The 18,277-nt window shown below is 35.4% G+C and overlaps 1 protein-coding gene across 1 annotated transcript in view; it reads right to left on the bottom strand.

Annotated features, from left to right (window-relative positions):
• Positions 1–17,515, bottom strand: part of LOC149785171 (CD109 antigen-like) — a 91,883-nt gene extending 74,368 nt beyond the window's left edge. Inside the window, exon 1 of the mRNA XM_089978962.1 lies at positions 17,497–17,515. The gene's annotated coding sequence lies outside the window, so the exon portion shown is untranslated. The remainder of the gene's footprint in view (positions 1–17,496) is intronic.
• Positions 17,516–18,277: the final 762 nt, after the last annotated feature.

The following is an 18,277-nucleotide window of genomic DNA, read 5'->3' as shown; positions in this document are numbered from 1 at the left end:
AATATGTAACGTTGATTTTCAAGCTTTCCGTTGGGTTTACAAGTGGGCGGCCATCCTGTTCTGTAACCTTTACCTATGAAAATACATAAATAGAAACTAGATCACGATGCATAATTACTGTTATCGATAGTAATATTTTAGGCACAAAATAGCTTTATCAGTAATAACGAAACACCATATAGTTATACGATTATCTACTCGTATCCAGAAATAATTGCATCAAGCAACACGAGTTTTATATGCAGAGAAAGTCACTCTGCAAGCTGCTTGTCTCAGTACGAATTGTTCCGAAGCCTTTGTCTTGCATGCTGACGTTAAAACAATATTCTAAAAGTTCAAAAACTCTACTTAAGTCTCCCCAAAAATGTAAGCTTGGAACATAGGAATTGATTGATTGGAGAATAAGACGATGTAGAAATACCGGAGACATTAAAAACAAAATAAGGCGTTATATGGGTTTTAAACATTTTACCTCTTATTCAAAGTAAGACATAATATGTATGACTAATGGATTTGTATTACATTTCCTGTTAGGTGTATTTATGGACGTTGTAGGAGGTAAAATATCGTTTGGTATTTTAATGAATTTTCCCCACACCCATGGTCCAATCCCACACCAAAGCTCACAAGTATGATACTAACAGCAACACGGTAAGGGAATCCAGGCTTGAAACTCTCGGTCATATACGGCGCAAATTCCACCTTGATTTTCTCCGGATAAAAGGTGATCATTTCTTCGCTGATTTCCGTTATGCCCGTCAACGTCTCTGTGACGTTAGCTATTACACGGAATGATTCGCTCTCAATGTCACGTGACAACCTTTTCAAGACACTCGTCGGTATTGCGAAGGATCCTTCACCGTTTATCTTTTTCAAATAAAAATGTAAATCTTCGTTACATATGTACATTTTTGAGAAAAGTATCAAACTTTTTTCACCAGTGATCAGTGGTAACGTTTGGCATGCATTTAAAGGCATTTAAAGACAGTTATAATACAGATTTTAATTGTCTTTAAAAGACAAATCATGATATTGATCTTCCTTCTCGTCTTTTATTTAAAAATGTTCAATTGACCCTTTGACAAAATGTACTCGGATTCAAAGTTTTCATTATCATCTACTTTTCTTTCCTGATAGCATTCCTTAAATTGGTTTCACTCGTTTTCTGCTGCAAGAATTTTAAGATCCTTCGAATAATCAAGTCGTGTTTCTCATTAGACTTAATCTCAAAATTGTTCTCTCTCATTACAGAAATCATGATTTGTTAGATGACTCTCTTGCAAGTTTTGGTCAACGCGCTAAATTGATTTAATTTAAATATTGACGATTTCTAAAGCATAAAAAAAGAAACGACATGGTTTTTATGATTAGCTACTGCGAGTATACTTACAGTGAATTGTGTATGGACAGCAACTGGATCGTAGAAGCCTCTAGAGTATTGACGCTCTACTCGTAGTACACAAACACCTTGGACAGGTTTCCCAAAAGTATATCTAAAAATATGATGCATTTAAATCTTTAGAAGAACTTGCGTTGAGCCTAAAGAAATTATGTTATACATGCAAAGTTAATTAAAATCTGCCATGGCCTTAATCCGTCAATGTTCTTTAATGTTTATCCTAGTCATCATTTTCACTAAAAGAAATCTAGTTATCTGACATGGATTTTTCTTGAAGATTTTAAAAACCATCTCTCCAACACCACATTTAACAATGTAGGCGTCCAATAGTAAATTGGATAACATATAGCGTAACATTAACTATTTTTTCTAGTTTTCCATTCCATCTGCAAGACATTATAAACCAGTTTTTAATATTTAAGCAACAATCAATAAAGAAACCGGTCATTTACCTGGCTCGGACCACGCCGGAAAGTGATGGATTATCTGGAATTCCATAGGAAGGAAGCTGAACCGTGACCTCAAACTTTGGTAGGACTGTAATACAAAATGGGCTATTACCAAGTCTGCTTCAGTGAGAAAAAAAAAACATTACACATAACGAAAGAAAAACACTAAAGGAACATCAATGCCAGCAAGAACAAAGCATATTTAATGAAAGTATGACCCAGGCCAGATTAATTTGCAATACGATGAAACGTAATCAAAAGACATGAAACAATTGTATTTCAGCCAATCACTTGCTTACATTTTAAACCCATTTAAAGTCAACAGCTTCGATTTTCCTCACCAGTAATCCGTCTGATATATAATCCGAAATCATCTCATCCTCGTCATCGTGATGCAAATGGAGCAAGAATAATGTGATTCAATCACATACAAAGTTCACGCTGAGAAAATGTAACTGTCTCGAATACGTCTCGACGAAATAACTTGTACCAATAACATTTGGCATTTATAATGGGTGTCAATCAGCTGAGGTTAACTAAGGTTAAAACATTAAACTAAACATTTTGTCCCAACTAGTCCTTAATTACACTCAAAGAACCATAATATTATCAGTTTTATAATGCCATTGTTGGAGAATACTGACGTTTTCGTATGTTTCACGACTGTCAGTTAATTGACACTCGCAAGATTCAGGTGTGGCAATAAATTTGTATCAATTTTCTGTATTGTGCTACCATTTAAAGTTCAAAAACATAGCTTATCAAAAAGTGTTTCATAGACCAAATGTTATTCAAGAAACAGTTGTTCGCGCATCATAAAGACATGAATACAGTATGTGGAAAAAGGCAACATTTAAATCCAAATACAACAAGTCCACTGTATTTTATTTTGATTTGCTTCTCGGGGGTGGGTTGGTGCCTTTAGAAATAGGAGTTCGGGTGTTGGAAAAGATTATTGCACAAAGCTAAATTATAATAATTGTAATACAGTATTCAAATTTGACCGATGTTTAACTTTGGAAAAGTGACGTAGCCCCATTAAGCTACAAAAATAAATATGATGAAAGAATATTGATGCGAGAGTATATAATTACTTGCAAGTGATTTTATTAATGAATTGTATATGATTCTTGTTATTACAGAGGTAAAACTACGTGACCTTTCGAAATGAAATGTTTATGACCAGTTATTTACAGTTTTCTTTCCATGCAGTTTAATTGTTGTAATTCCAATATTCAGTTTTATAAATTACTTTCAATTTTCTATTAATTAAAAATAAATGCATTTAGCAGCATACTATAGAAAAAAATATCGGATATAAAACAGCATTCACTTCCATTTCGACTTACCATACTCTTCAACTTGGAAATAATGGGATTCTTGTATCTCCGTTCCCTGCAAAAGACGCCGTTTAAAATTTAAAATTAAATATCATTTTCGTTATTCAGCAGCATCTTAGTTTTCAATTCAGAAAAGGGTCATTTATCAATCAAATAAAATCTAAGTAACTAATTGAATAATAACCGACAAATTTGCAACATGCGCGCAACTTAAAAACGTCGAATAGAAGTTTTCATCTCTACAGATCGTATCAAATTAGAATTAATCTTTTAGAAATTTCCAGTAACTGGTGTATGTTGCACAGCTTTGGTGAACGAGTCTACTGCAGAAGAACCAGCGAATATGCCATTTGCCTCGTAAATTGGTCATATATTGTTCTCGCATTTGATGAACTATTACTTCTATTCATGATCTTATGAGATATCATTGCTATCACATGTGTTAAAATGACAACTGTTGACCCGAATGACCCTAAAAATTGTTTAGGATCGGAAATCATCACGCATTATATTTGAACACACATTAAATTCATAATTAAATACGGAGGTGATAAAGTGATGGTTTAATGTACAGGTTTCCAACAAGACTTTATTCCCGAACAGTATGACGAGATTAAGAAATAAGTTAACTGTTCCATGTGGCTTTTCCTCTTTTATGGTCGAGTCATTAGGATGGAATCGATTAATAATCAAATACTGAGTATAATAATTATCTACAAAACTATCAGCTATATTGTTTTAATTTAAACTGATATCCTGACACTTCCAATATCTGATAACGAAGCCTATTCATTATGACACACTGCCTCAACATCAGCTCTGGTCACCTTTCTTGGAATCGGAGAAATATTCCTAATAATTGACTATCAGACATATCAGCCGCTAAACTTATTTTCACAAAATTAATTATTATCAAACAAACAAGACGATGATATTGATGAGGACGCTTAGAGTATTGTTTTAAAGAGAGTAGACGTGAACTACAAGGGAAGAAATCAGTGGAAATGAGGAAATACCGACCTTGACTTTTGCAGTGATACGCCAGCTTCCCTGGACGGGCATATCCGACAGATGAAATGATCCGGCTGTGCCAAAAATGTCCTGTACCCCATTGGTCTCACTGAGCTTGTTCCCTTTAGAATCCTTTCATTGCATGGAATGCAGATAACCAGGTATCAATGGCAAGAAAGAAACGTTATCCAACAATGTTTTGTGGAAGGATACATTTTACCGTTTTAAAGGAAGAAAACAATGCATACGAAAGAGGATAACAATCTATTCACCTCCAAAATAGCTTTTTCTGCAAAACGAATTGTATAGATTCGATTTCAAACTCTAGCCACTTTTTTGCATTTATTTATCTTTTTTACTTTTTGAACATGTTTGCTGAATGCTGTCAAGTACGAGAACACATGGATAAGAAAACTCGCGCGTTTAGATTAGATCTCGGATGTTCAGAGTGGAGACGGATACAGTCAGCAAGTGTATTTTCTCCACCTCGCTAGTTCATTGCAGGATCTTTAATATTAGAATACTAATTGAACGAACCATGTTGGAAGCGAGATCCTTACATAGGTTAAAATTGGGTAGGGATGGACTTTGCATAGTCTTGCACTGCCTTCGTTATTTCCAACCTTTTTACAGAATATGGCCTTTTGATGTAGAGAGTATTCTAAATTCTTTCATGAAGTTAACAGTTTATAAACTATTAGGACAGAATTTTTGAGTAAAAATATTTAGATTGAAGATTTCTCTAAATTGTATTAAAAGTAATTTTTCATTAAATTATTTTGAAAGTTTCCACTAAAACTGATTTTGTATATTTGTGTAATGCGTGTGTATGCTATTTTATAAGATCGCGCTTTACGAGCAGGTGCAGAAATCCATATGATACATTTCTATTGTATCTCAAGGTCAGAAATTTAGATTGGTGGCGATCTGCTGTACAGCCAAATTAAATTAATAATGGACGAGTTAAGCGAGATGATTCACGCGATTTCCGTGGAAAAGGTCGAGAGCTTTTGTTCTGATCTGAAAAGATCGAAAACTACATAAAGAGACCAGAGGTACGCAGAATTAGTTCGTTCCTCGAGTCAGAGCAGCTCTGTCTTTTCCTTACAGGTAAGAATCGTCTGTGTTCGCAAACTTCTTTTAAGACTGGACACTCTTTAATATTTTGAGAGTTTAACGGTAAAGTTCATATATGTCCAATATTTTTGTGATTTCTTTATAATTTATATTATAATAAGATATTGTTTAATTGTATTTGTAATGTGTATTATAGGAAAAGATGAAATCGCTACCAACTTCATGTTTACATTTAATTTCGAAATCAAAGATTCTTTAAGTAATAATGAGTCATGTTTAGTTACCTATTCCAAATTAGTATTCTATTTTAAAGTTAGCAAAATAGATTTCTTCAAAATGATTGCATTTATCGCAACTATTGAATTTTATACACATTGGCAATCATGAAGTTACTCTAGATTTAACTATCTGTATTAAATTCAAAAAGGCAGAAATTATACAAATGTATATGAAGCCGGAATACTCGAAGAAAAAGTGTAATCTTAGATGTATTTCGTACAATTTAAACAAAGGCTTTATATATGTAACTCTAGAATGTAGTACTGTATATTTCAATTTAAATAAACGTTTGTTCCTAGAGTCAGAAGAGACGTCTTTTCCTTACAGTAATTCGGTACATCATTCCCCAAGATGTAGGCGTATCTACACAGTTATGGGTGGGTGAGAACCTTTTCAAGAGTCTGAACTCTCTAACCATGGGCACAAACATTTCTTAACCTATGAGTAATCCATTCTCATAGCAAGCAATGAGAAGGTTATGATACAACCCTTATCATCACAAACTATAAGGCAACAAATGCCATCCTCAGCACAGTTAATTTTAAAAATCTACACTTAATTTTAAAATCTACAATTTACACTCTAGCTCGTATGAAAGGTGTATTTGATTAACAGGATTGTGACTCGAAAGAGATGTAACTGAGGTTTTTGACTGCGTTCACGGCCATATCGTTTGTAGGGTCTACTAGACAAAAACCAGACAACTTTTGGATAGGTACAATAAGTAAAACACGATTTGAACTTACACAAGGTATTGGTACCGTCATTGCTTCCATTAGATACAGGTGCTTTAAACAGTATCTTTCATTAAAGCAATCCGATATAGTATATTTGTACATTGCAAATAACGTGAGTGACGGACTGAATCACATTGGGCCACTCCGCTTACAATTACTTACATGGGAGGAAGGAATATTATTCATTTTAAAACCAAATAAAGGAGAAGACAGTCTACATAGCTAAGGACTTTTGTATACGAAATTATATCACTTACAAATATTTCGACATCCAGAATTACTGACTTCGGCGGCTTCAGTCCAGGGTCAACCGCAAAAACTCTGTATTGAACTGATCATAAAAGATAAGAAAGGAACATGCGGTCATTTAATAAGAAATCTCAAAGACAAATTAACAGTAAGATTCCCAGTTAAGGAGAATTTGATTCTCACAATAGATGGAAAATAAGACTATTGGATTTTATTGTGAATTTCTTTACCAAAACGCAGCGGATGTTCCTCAAAGATATTTCAAATGTAACCGTACTTCAGTTTACGGATATTTATTTATAGTAGTAAAGATGTACAATATAGCTGTACATTGCAAACAAAAGACCAGTCCTATGAAGAATTGTGAAAATAACGTACAATTCAAATTTATTAATCCATTCATTAATGATCATATAGTTGAATGAAGCTATACAGTATATACTTTGTTTAATGCTCGCATATAACATGTGTCTTGTAAACATTACCTAAGAACTTGTATATACCTAATTATCTATCTAATTATCTATCTATATGTATCTAATTATCTGCCTATCCATCTTTATTTTCATCTACATCTATCTCATATATATAGTATATTTTTCTCATTATATATATATATAGTATATTTTTATCACTTGTAATACAAGGTGTCACGTCTGCTAAGCCCCAGCAATAGAGCCATGTATAACAGGGGAGCACAACCTTTTTACCAAGATCACTCGAGGGCCGCAAATACTAATTTTTTTAATATAATTACTGTTCATGGCCAGATTTCTGTGTTGTTTTAATTCGCCCTGAGGGACGGACAGAACACGTTCGCGGTACGCATCCTGCCCGCATGCCACGGTTTTGCACCCCTGATGTACAATCTATAATCTACCTGTCATGGGAATACTACCATGCCGTTACGTTTGATCTCTAAACAGTGCATCGAGGTTAGTGTTGAACTCTTACGAAAGGTTACCATCACCAGCCCGAGACAGGAAACTTTAGCTGGAAAGGTGGCCGATTGCATCACTTAACAAAAGCTTTCGTTATTACACCCGTTAAAAGTAGACTCAAGGATCAAAAGGAAATTCTACTGGGTGAACGATGCGTGTTCTTATCCGTCCCACATTGACAGACAATGAGAGAAACATTGTTCGCTAAGTTGGATTGGATCGGGTCACAGTGATGTCAAATCAAAACAGACAGAGGGTGCGACTACAATTCAGACCCGAAAGAAACTCGAACTCGTTAAGAGAAAATTTAGTAAGAGAAAATTCAGAATTCGCCTATAAGGATTTTTGATCAACAGGATTTACTCCGAAAATAAGCCACTAGTCATTTGGCGGTAAACTTTAGAGTTAGATTCTAAGAAAAGACAAAGGTTCGAAAAGGTCATCAAGCGATTTGCTCGATTTTTTAAGAACATTACGGCATCAAAATTGTAAAGTACGTATACTTAATTACTACGATCTTTTAGTATGTAGAATTACCTTTGTAGTGTTTCATTTACATGCGTACTGGAGAAATGGGCTTGAGCATTACACAGAGTTTGTTAGCTAGCTTGCGGTCAGAATTTTGTAATTCGCTTTTAGGTTACTTCGTAGTAAACCAGTGCATTTCTTAATGTTTTATGTTAGAATTTACACATGCATTAATTTTGAATTTGGAAAATGGTTGAAGTATGAAAGATTAGTTACTATGGACGTTTGCATATTATCAGAGCTTGGGTATTTGAATATTTGCGTACTTTGTACGTGTTGTAAGATACAAGATTAATATAACGGGCTTAGGAATAGGAATATGTACTGAGGTGACGAAATTTATTGATTTATATACAAGTAATTGATACCGTGCTGTACTACGACGTTTGTTTTACCATAGAAAACGCATGGGTATCTCGATGTAAATGAATGTTGACCGACGAAGTTTAATAGCTGTTATCTAATGATAACCTGTGTGTATGTGAGAAGAGAGGGTTAAGGAAAAATATCGTAACGTCCTTCTGCTTTCCCATGAAGCATTCTAGGGTACAGAACTTCCGGCTCCAACTAGTGCCGTGTCTTCAAGACGTAGGGACGGAATTGAAACTAGCCGAAAAGTCGAAGTCGATAGAAGTGCAATAGTGGGGGAAACAGTGGAGGAGGAGAAGGCGTCTAAAGAAAGTCGTGGAATTCGGCTGAAGGTCGGGGAGGAAGAGAAGGATTTGGGAGAAATAGAGAAAAAGGATACAAACGATGAGCAGAAATACAAGGACAGGTGGAAACCAATCTCACTGTTAATTAAATGATGCAATAGGCTTATTAAAGGGTCAAGAAGGAGTGTAATTGTAATATTGAGTCATTTGATTATTGAATTGTTATTAAATTGTCATTCATTGAATTTCGACCTTTTTTGTATTTGACGATATTATCGTCGGCATTGCTAACTGGGCGCTCGGACCTTTACATCTTTCTTTCACAAAATTTAACTTCCAACAAAATAGAGCCTGGGTGAAGACTTCTATAATAGTTTAAAATATTGGAAGCACCCCACCTGAACCATATACATCGTCACACGAAGTGTTTACGTTGTTCCGAAATCATTTTGCAAGACGTAATGAATTTTCATTTGTATTGTACGTAATAGCGTCGCCCTCTCCTAATCTACATCAAGTCGAGGGAATATAAAAAGTTATTTCAGAGGATAACGAGTTCCAAAACTACCACTTAAGTATCACTGATGTACATCTGGAAGTACACGTTCTTCATAACCAACTTTTGGTGAAAATAGAAGGTTGGAACTATAACCTTGTTACAAAAGCATGCGCCATATACCTAGTTGTCCTGGTTTGTACTGCGCTTTGTCTGTCTGTATGAAGATGGACATCGATTTGCCAAGGAAATAGACGTAGTTGGACGTATTAAAAGATACGTCCCCTGTTCCATTCACTTCTAGCTGGTAGGGTTTAGATTCAAAATTAGCTGGAATCTGTCGAAAATAAATCAACTAATGGAAATACATTAACACATGTAATAATCATGAAACGCAAAATCATAATCATACTTTCGTTACAACGACGCTTATAGAATAAATTCCATGTAAACAAATTAATACATTTGAATTCCTTATCAAACGTTCAGTCAGTGCACTGGATCATCGTCTAATGTTGAAAAGCTCTGGAAAGGTGTACTTTTTATTCATGACATTCCAATTAGTAAAATCCCTAAGCAAGAATTATCCAGTCCTATATCCTAGGCTATTTCACGGAACTATGCAAAGCACTGGGCCAAACGTGATCTGTATTACAACAATAACAATTCACAGATCGATTATCTATATAATTCTTACAGTACAAAGACCCTCTATACTCGAGTCTGTGCGACTGCATGCATAATTTTCACGTTTTCTCTTAAACACCGAATATTGTACAAAAACAAATGAATTAGATCATTATTAAGGTATCGCTAGAAGATAAAAGTATGTTATTGCATTTCTTTTTTGTTTTCATTGCTGCTAGCAAACTCAAAGCACAAACATACCGATAGGATGATGTCCGTTGCTTGCATTCCTGAGAAACACGAGAAAGAAATGAAATTACTATAAGGTGGATGATGTAACGTAATTTCTCATTTTATCAAATCTTATTTTTTAATTGCATTAAATAAAGCAAGTTGTCATTTAATAAAAAAGGTCGGTTGCTTGTACAAGTAATAGGTAAATCAGATCATGCCTTCGCTCAATCAGGAGATACATACATACATACATCCGTCCTGATGCAAGCTAAAGAAAATAAAATTGCCTATGATTCGACCTTTATTACGATGTCAGTTCTCAAAGCATTCTCGTTTATAGGTACGTGTCATACGTGCCTTAACATATGGTAGACACGCTAATTATATGAAATTAAATGAATTATTTACCGGCAAATAATCTTACTCGACGTAGCCTAAACTTCTTACCAGGTTTCAGGGAGACGGAAGTTATGAGTGCAGATCTCCTGACATTGTTTACTTCATTTGTCACAAACTCTGCAGTTATTTTCTCCGAGTGGACAACCTTCTTAAAAAGTTCCACATGAACTAGGAAATCGGAATCAAGCCTGACATAACTGGGATGAACAACCATATAGGTGCTGAAAAATTGGTAATGGAAATTAATTTTCTATACACTTTTTCGTAAAGTAATCGAGTGTATAACGCAATAATTTGTGCTTAATGTATATACATGTACACCCAGATATAATTTTGCATTATGTTCTGCCACTATTCATTATATGTTTCTATGCCAATAGCTTCTCTTCGAATTTTTACAGTATTTCACCTCCACCTTACTCTAACGGGGCAGTATATCAGGCGTGTAAAATGTATTATATCTGGACTTCATACTCTTGTTTCACTTTGTGATTTAATGTCACGCGACTCCCTTATAATTCAGTCGAGAAGTAAATCCTAAAAAGGTGGTCTTCTGCAGAAATGCAAAAGTTGAAGTAGAGTATATTAAGATAACGACTGGTCTTTTAAACCCACACTTGAGAAAATATACACCTGGTTTATATATGACAAGTCTATACAATCTCTTTAACACTTTTGTGAAACTTCCATGATTTGGTTTTTAAGCCTCCTACCAGGGGCCTTATGATTTCTAATTATCGATGTAATGTTATCTTTTCACATACATGTATGGTTAGATTCGTGATGAATCAGTCAGCCCAATGATTTATTTTCAGATACATGTAGATGTTTGGTCAAATTGGTGTCGAAGGATATAATTACCTAGCAACGATAGTGCCAATTGCCTGCAACTCAACAACGCTCCCCCTCTATCTCTACGCACGCACACACACGCGCACACACACACACCAGCTCTTCAGATCAAGATCTCGATCTGTGATATCTTGACCATGACAATTTAGATGAATAGACTTCTACTCTGACGCGATGAATTGCACTAGGATTAAAGAATCGTGTGCATTTTTAATTTCTCTATTTTGAGACTGAAAATGTAAGACGAAATAATTGTTCTGTTTTCAGTCTCAGTGTTTTATGCAAGATGTCGGGAATAAACCTGGAAGCATGCATCTATACTTTGTTGATTTGTACAGCAATTACAAGAAGTTCCTATTGTATGCAGACAAGCTTCATTAACATGTACATCATTCAGATATTCAGTCAAGCTATGATTAAGGCAGCGAAATTATCTATGCGTACTAATAATGTGTGTGTGTGTGTGTGTGTGTGTGTGTGCCTTGCATTTTTAACGTAGCTTTTAACAATTTTTCAGTCATATCGCTACGATGTCTGCAGTGTGGCAGTTTATAGTGACGCCTAGCACTGGGGCATCATGCCGCAGACATGTAGCATGATGTCCCGCCCAGTCACATTACCCTGACACCAGGCCAACCAGTCTTAACACTAACCACTTAATGCTGAGCGATAAGCGAGGCAGCTGGAAGAACCATTTTTGTAAGTCTTAGGTACGATTCTGCCTGGGATCGAACCCACGACCTCCCGCATCCGAGGCGAACGCTCTAACCACTAGCCTACCGGAGGGGTTAATAATAATAATAATAATAATAATAATAACAACAACAAAAATTGTATGTATTAGTAGTAGTAATATTTATTTACTATCATGAGGACAACAGTAATGACTGATCAGCATATGGACGAGAAAGAATAAAAACAATAAGATTAATTGGTAAGAATAGGTTTGTAGTTTTCAAATTAATATGAACATTTATACTTACTGGTTGCTCGCTGTTGAAAATGTGCATAACGCAAGTGAAGAGATAATTAACAATAACATCGTGGAAATCCTACTGAAATAGAAAGTTTTGAAAAATAATCAGCGTTTTGTCAAAGAGAACCTCTCTTGCGTCTAATACTGATCATGTAAACTAAATGAGAATGTTGATCTGATTTTTTTATGGAGAGAGAGAGAGAGAGACAGACAGACAGGCAGTAAGAGAATTTTCGTTACCTTTGTTTTGCTTTGTATAGTTACCTATTACAGTCAGAAATCTTCCTTGAGTAGTGACATTTTCTTTATGCTAATACACGCGTAAACTAAGCTTGTGTGTCTGTATGCTTAATTAGTCCTTTGAGTTTATGTTTGCACAAAGTGTGCCGGCGTAATTTCAATAAACAGCTATTGCAAATGATCAGCATTGAAAATAGTTAGCGAGTTATTAAACGAATTTGACATGTGCTTATATAATAATATACACCAACTTCTCATAAGCATGTATAACATGAAGAAATAATTACACTTACAAGATGGAATTGTAAGATGGTGTTGAGGGAGCGTATGTTAAAGGGCCACTAACTTCAGCTCAGATGTTATAAAAGTACTAAGTAAATAGGTAGCAGAGGTGTGTAAGGTGAGTGTAGATGTACAAGTTTTCACGAATTGTATATACTAAAATAACGGTGTATAATACACGAACGAAAATGTAATTGTTTTTTCTGCCCTTTACATATGTCGCCAGAGGTGTATAGTTACAGCGTAGCTATTTCAAACTACCGAGGTTGGTTTACCAACTGCTGCACCTAGAATGTGATGGTGTTGAGATACCCGATTACCTCGAGTTCTCTAGTCGTGGATTTGGCTACAAGCAGTGTACTTTTAGTCCAAACATTTTCCCCGTATGATCTCAATACAGACGTGTTTTTGGCACTTTACGGAAGCAATCTTGAGCTGTAGATGTACGAGAAGAAAAAAAATGTGCTCCGTCTTCCTTACCAGTGCTGTGTGATGGATTGTTTTATATTTTAAATGTTTTGGAATTTGTTAAAGTTAATGAGTCAGACCTACCTCACAATAATGCCTGGTAGACAATAGTTTCAAGTTGGAAATCTTTTGTAGCTGAACAGAATTTATTTATATTATGCATGCATTAGTTGGACGTGTTCTGGTTTTTATAATCCAGTACGATTTAATCTTGCGACAGACATAACAATCTCGTACTTTGGTTCTTGTGAAATGCTTAAATGGGTACAAAGTCAATTATATGCGTGCATGCATAATGTATTTTGATGTTTTCATATTCAACCGTATCTCATGTATTGCACGTTTTATTCATTGTATTTTTAATTGTTCAATGGGAGTCGTCGATCTCTGGGGTTTTTATCTAACCAGTTTACTGCAGTAGATGATATGTTGACCAGAAGGATGGAATTGGTTCATTCGTTGGTTCTGGCTTTGCGGGATCAGTATGCCATAAGCAAGCTGGGAAGAGATATTCGCATCAATTCTTTTAATATTTCACGGGTGAAGTGAAAACATTTTCATGACTATTTTCATATATCAAATTATAAAACAGTATACCCTTCGTTTAATTATATAATTATATTTTTTTTAAACAAAAAACCGTTCATCTGCATGTAGTTTCTCCATTATGTGCCGATGCAATTAACTTCATTACTACATCGATAAAAGATTTTTTAGTTTGTTAAGTACGTGCGCGGATTAATACTATGAAGATCGGGTAGGTCTAATGTAAAAACACCAGAGTGGTTGTATCTGGGACGCAAGAACATAACATCTTTAAAAAACGAAAAAACAGTCTTTAGTCACTACGTTTACTTGTATATTTTCTTTCCTTTGTTTATTTTTAAAATTGATGCATCACATTTGACAATTTCGAACTACAGTCAACATCAACGCCCGATATACCCGTCGTTTTTAAATACGACCGTGATGCAAGTTCAAAATGCTACTTAAAAATTTGTATAGGTGACATATCAATAGGCCATGAAAGTTCAGTCACTGACCGTTTCCATAATTATAAAAATGGTTTTACCTGAAGCCTATTTTTTGCTGTTTAGAGTTACCTTTAAGGCATTTTTTATGTCACCTCACTGATTGCTTAAGTGGTCTACACTTGGCACGTTTAAGATTTTCATCCTGATGTGGACAGAGAGAAGGAACAGAGGATAAATACAATGTGCCTACAAATGGAAATAGGGGCATAAATAACTTACACTGATAGACTTTTGGCGCCCGAATCGATTGCCCGATTCACCGATTATTCATATGCTCTATCAATAAACGAGCAGACGGAACTATTGGAAATAGTGAGCGTTTCCGCAAGATCCAATCCCACCTGGCTTCATTTTCCGTTACGAAAGTAGTGATTAAACAAATTTCTTTGACATATTTATATGCCCTATATAATCCAATAACATTTTCCGTGTTTTGAAGCTCCTGTAAATTTTGCATGTACATGCATGCATGAAGAAGAGAATGAAAACTCTGAAATCCTATCAGCAATATGCCACATATCCACCTGTTAAAAGCGACCTGTTCCTTCTCGTATGTTGACAATCATAAATAAGCCGTATGAAGACCACACAGTAGTCTCTTTACATGTGACATGTCCATGTGCTTGTATCGACTCGATAACAAAATTTGACACAGCTCCGGTGCCCTAAGTGAGGAGAGCGTCCACCACGGATGTCGGAGGTCTCAGGTTCGAACCCCCGGTCTTGTTATATACAAGACTTCTACAAATGGTACTAGCAGCTGCCTCGCTTGGCGCTAGCATTAACGGGTTAGTTTTAAGACTGGTCGGCCTGGTGTCAGGATAATGTGGATGGGACATGGCAGTGAAATTGATGCCTAGCACTGGTGCATCATGTCGCAGACATGTAGCATGATGTCCCACCCAGTCACATTATCCTGACACCAGGCCGACCAGTCTTAACACTAACCTCAAAGCTGAGCGCCAAATCGAGGCAGCCGTTAGTACCCTTATTGTACGTCTTGGATATGACTAGGACAGGTATTGAACCCAGAACCTCCCGCATCAGAGACTGACGCTCTAACCACTAGACCACCAGTACGGTCTTACAGTTTGTGCGAATCCAATCCCTGAGAGTTTGCAGGCGTGTCCAGATAATTAGAGAGGAATTAAAGATAAATTATTCATTGGCTTTGGATTTCATTCGGATCACAATACTTTTGGACTTGTGATAGGACATTTCAGATTTGGAATTTAATTCGCAATAATTTGTTTTAAATTTTCACTTTGTTATCAAGGGAAATCAATTGTTTGCCGATTTTATTTTAATTGTTGGTTCCACTTTCTTGTTGCATATTTTAAGACTAGGAGTTATAACATGGGACACAGTACATTGAGCACCATTAGCAAGATCAAACTATTGGACGAAAAGTTTTACAAAATTCTTAACATTATCCTGTTGAGCTGCTTCAAAAATAAATATTGAGGATCTGCCAACAAGACCTTCGGAAAAAAAATAGTCATGAAATATCTGGTAAACAATAGCCAATCTTCATTTTTAATTTTAAATTACATGGCCAATAGCCATTTTAAATTCATTATTTCAGTGTCACTAACATTTTATTAGCATGGTCTTTTGAATCACAACATACAAGAAAATACCCTTGTTTTTTTAACACTATGCAAAAATCCTTGATATTTTAATATACACATTGAAATTCACAATAAAAGTTTCGATTTGGCATTTTGCATTAATGATTTGTGAAGCATTCCCTAAAGTCAATGATACATGGTTATTGTTACGTATTTCGTATTGTTTATTCGCTTTTCTCAGTCTAAAGGTTATGCTCATCTATTTGCAACTGGCCTTAGTCCAGATCAAGTCAATGGTCTCACTGTCCAGCGACATTTTATAAAAATATTCCTTTTCTACGATTATATATTAGATGTTCAGATTATAAATTGAAAATATTGTAGTCCAGTTTGAGTTAAGGTACAATCTTGACTGTCATTCGAAAGTTCTAGAAATGTTCCATTAAATTTACATATATCCAGATGTGGCAATTGAAACCTTGCTCAAGTGGAGGGGTTTATAAACCCGTTGACTTTCATTTTTGTCGTAACACGAGAAGCCGAATCGTCTTGTTCCATTCAGTTTTAAACTTGGGTAGTTTTATTTATTCAAAGTATTCCCTGGAATTATCCAAGTAGTCGACAATATTGAATTCAGACATTTTAGATGGATATTCCAGGCCACTGGCACGAAAATATCGAAATATTGAGCGTTTCGGCAAGATCCACTCCCACCAGGCTTCATTTTCCGTTACGAAAGTAGTGATTAAACAAATCTCATTGACACATTTATATGCCATATATAATCCAATAACATTTTCCTTTAGCAAGATCAAACTATTGGACGAAAAGTTTTACAAAAATCTTAACATTATCCTGTTGAGTTGCTTCAAAAATGAATATTGAGGATCTGCCAACAAGACCCTCTTCGGAAAAAAATATTCATGAAATATCTGGTAAACAATAGATGGATATTCCAGGCCACTGGCACATTACCACATTCGAGATTACAAGAACATATTCAATATTGAAATTTATGTGAGCACCAGCGAGTTCAGTTTGAACTTCATACATTAAAATTGTAATAGAACGTTTAGGATTTGGTATTTAATTCAGAATATTGTAAAGTTTTACACGCTTTACCTTATATCTTGGGAAATAAATTTCTTGAATTTTACGAACTAGGTATTCGCTTTCCTGTTACTTAGTATAGGACCATAGAGTCATAACATGCAAAACTTGTACAAGTAAAGAAACAGACGGAATATCAATAACTAGAAACAAACGAACTTGCAAAAACGAGCAAAAATAACACGCCTTTCTTCCGAGAAATCTTTGTACAGGTCGTGAATAATATTTGATCATTGATTTTATTAAATCTTCCACGATGACATCTGTAACTACTGTGTAAAACAACATTCTCCGAAGTCAATGGGACAGAATAAGTAAACAAATTTGTCATTGTCACCTTCAAAATTTGCGCCTATGATTTTGTCGTTAATGTTTCCCATTGGTTCAATTTTTTCCATTATAATTTACACCCCAAATGTGCTGTATTTGATGAGCCTGTAAGGGCTAGTATCTCCTCGCAACTGGTAAACGTTTACACATTTTGGAATTCATTCGATCTGAAGTCACCACAGTCATAAACCTACTTAAAATCAAAATTACTTACATATGGAACTGTCAGAATTCCTCCCCAATTGAGACGGATTACTCCGAAGGATCACTGCAAGTAATGTGTAGCAACACCCTTATCTTATACTTATTCCCAGTCAAGCACGATTCTCCATGCTAACAGCTTAAGCACGTGCAAGTGTATGATACCGTGAAAACATTGCACTGCATGTTTTATTAGCAATTCTTATAGAATATGAAAAGTGAATGATCACAGAGCACTCACATCTCACCTCTGTCCGCGTCGCTTTGAATCTCGCCTCATCAACGTATGTACGTGAGAAAGCATGCCAGTTGCTTCTTGTGGGTCGTTTGCTTTTTGCAGATTATCCGGAATTCTTCTACCAAATGTACAGACCGCCGTGTATAGCCTATCATGTGCTGAAAAATGTCCCCACCCCAAATAAAGACTACATTAGATGCATGTATGTGTATATAAGTATATACCTGTCTGAAAATAGCGTTCCCCTTCAGAAAATTAGACGAGACGCATATATGTGTATAGACGTATGTGTGTATGTGTGTATAAGTATATACATGTCTCCAAAATTTCTTTCCAAACCAAAAGGACTAGATCGGCTGCGTATAAATGTTTACATGACTGCTATATAGTATATGTGTCGGTCGTATATTACTTTAAAAATATTTATATATTTTGTTTCATAGTAAACAGAAACCATGCGCCAATGTTTGTTGTTAACAGCAACTATGCGCCACTCCTTGGCGTTGAAAGCATTATTTTAAAGAAATATCCGTACAGTATTTGTAAGCGTACGAAT

The sequence above is a fragment of the Sinohyriopsis cumingii genome, chromosome 13 (assembly GCF_028554795.1).
Source record: "Sinohyriopsis cumingii isolate HCF-2022 chromosome 13, ASM2855479v2, whole genome shotgun sequence".
Lineage (NCBI taxonomy): Eukaryota > Metazoa > Mollusca > Bivalvia > Unionida > Unionidae > Sinohyriopsis > Sinohyriopsis cumingii.
The sequence above is the reverse complement of the archived record's forward strand: the minus strand, read 5'-3'. Positions and strand labels throughout refer to the sequence as shown.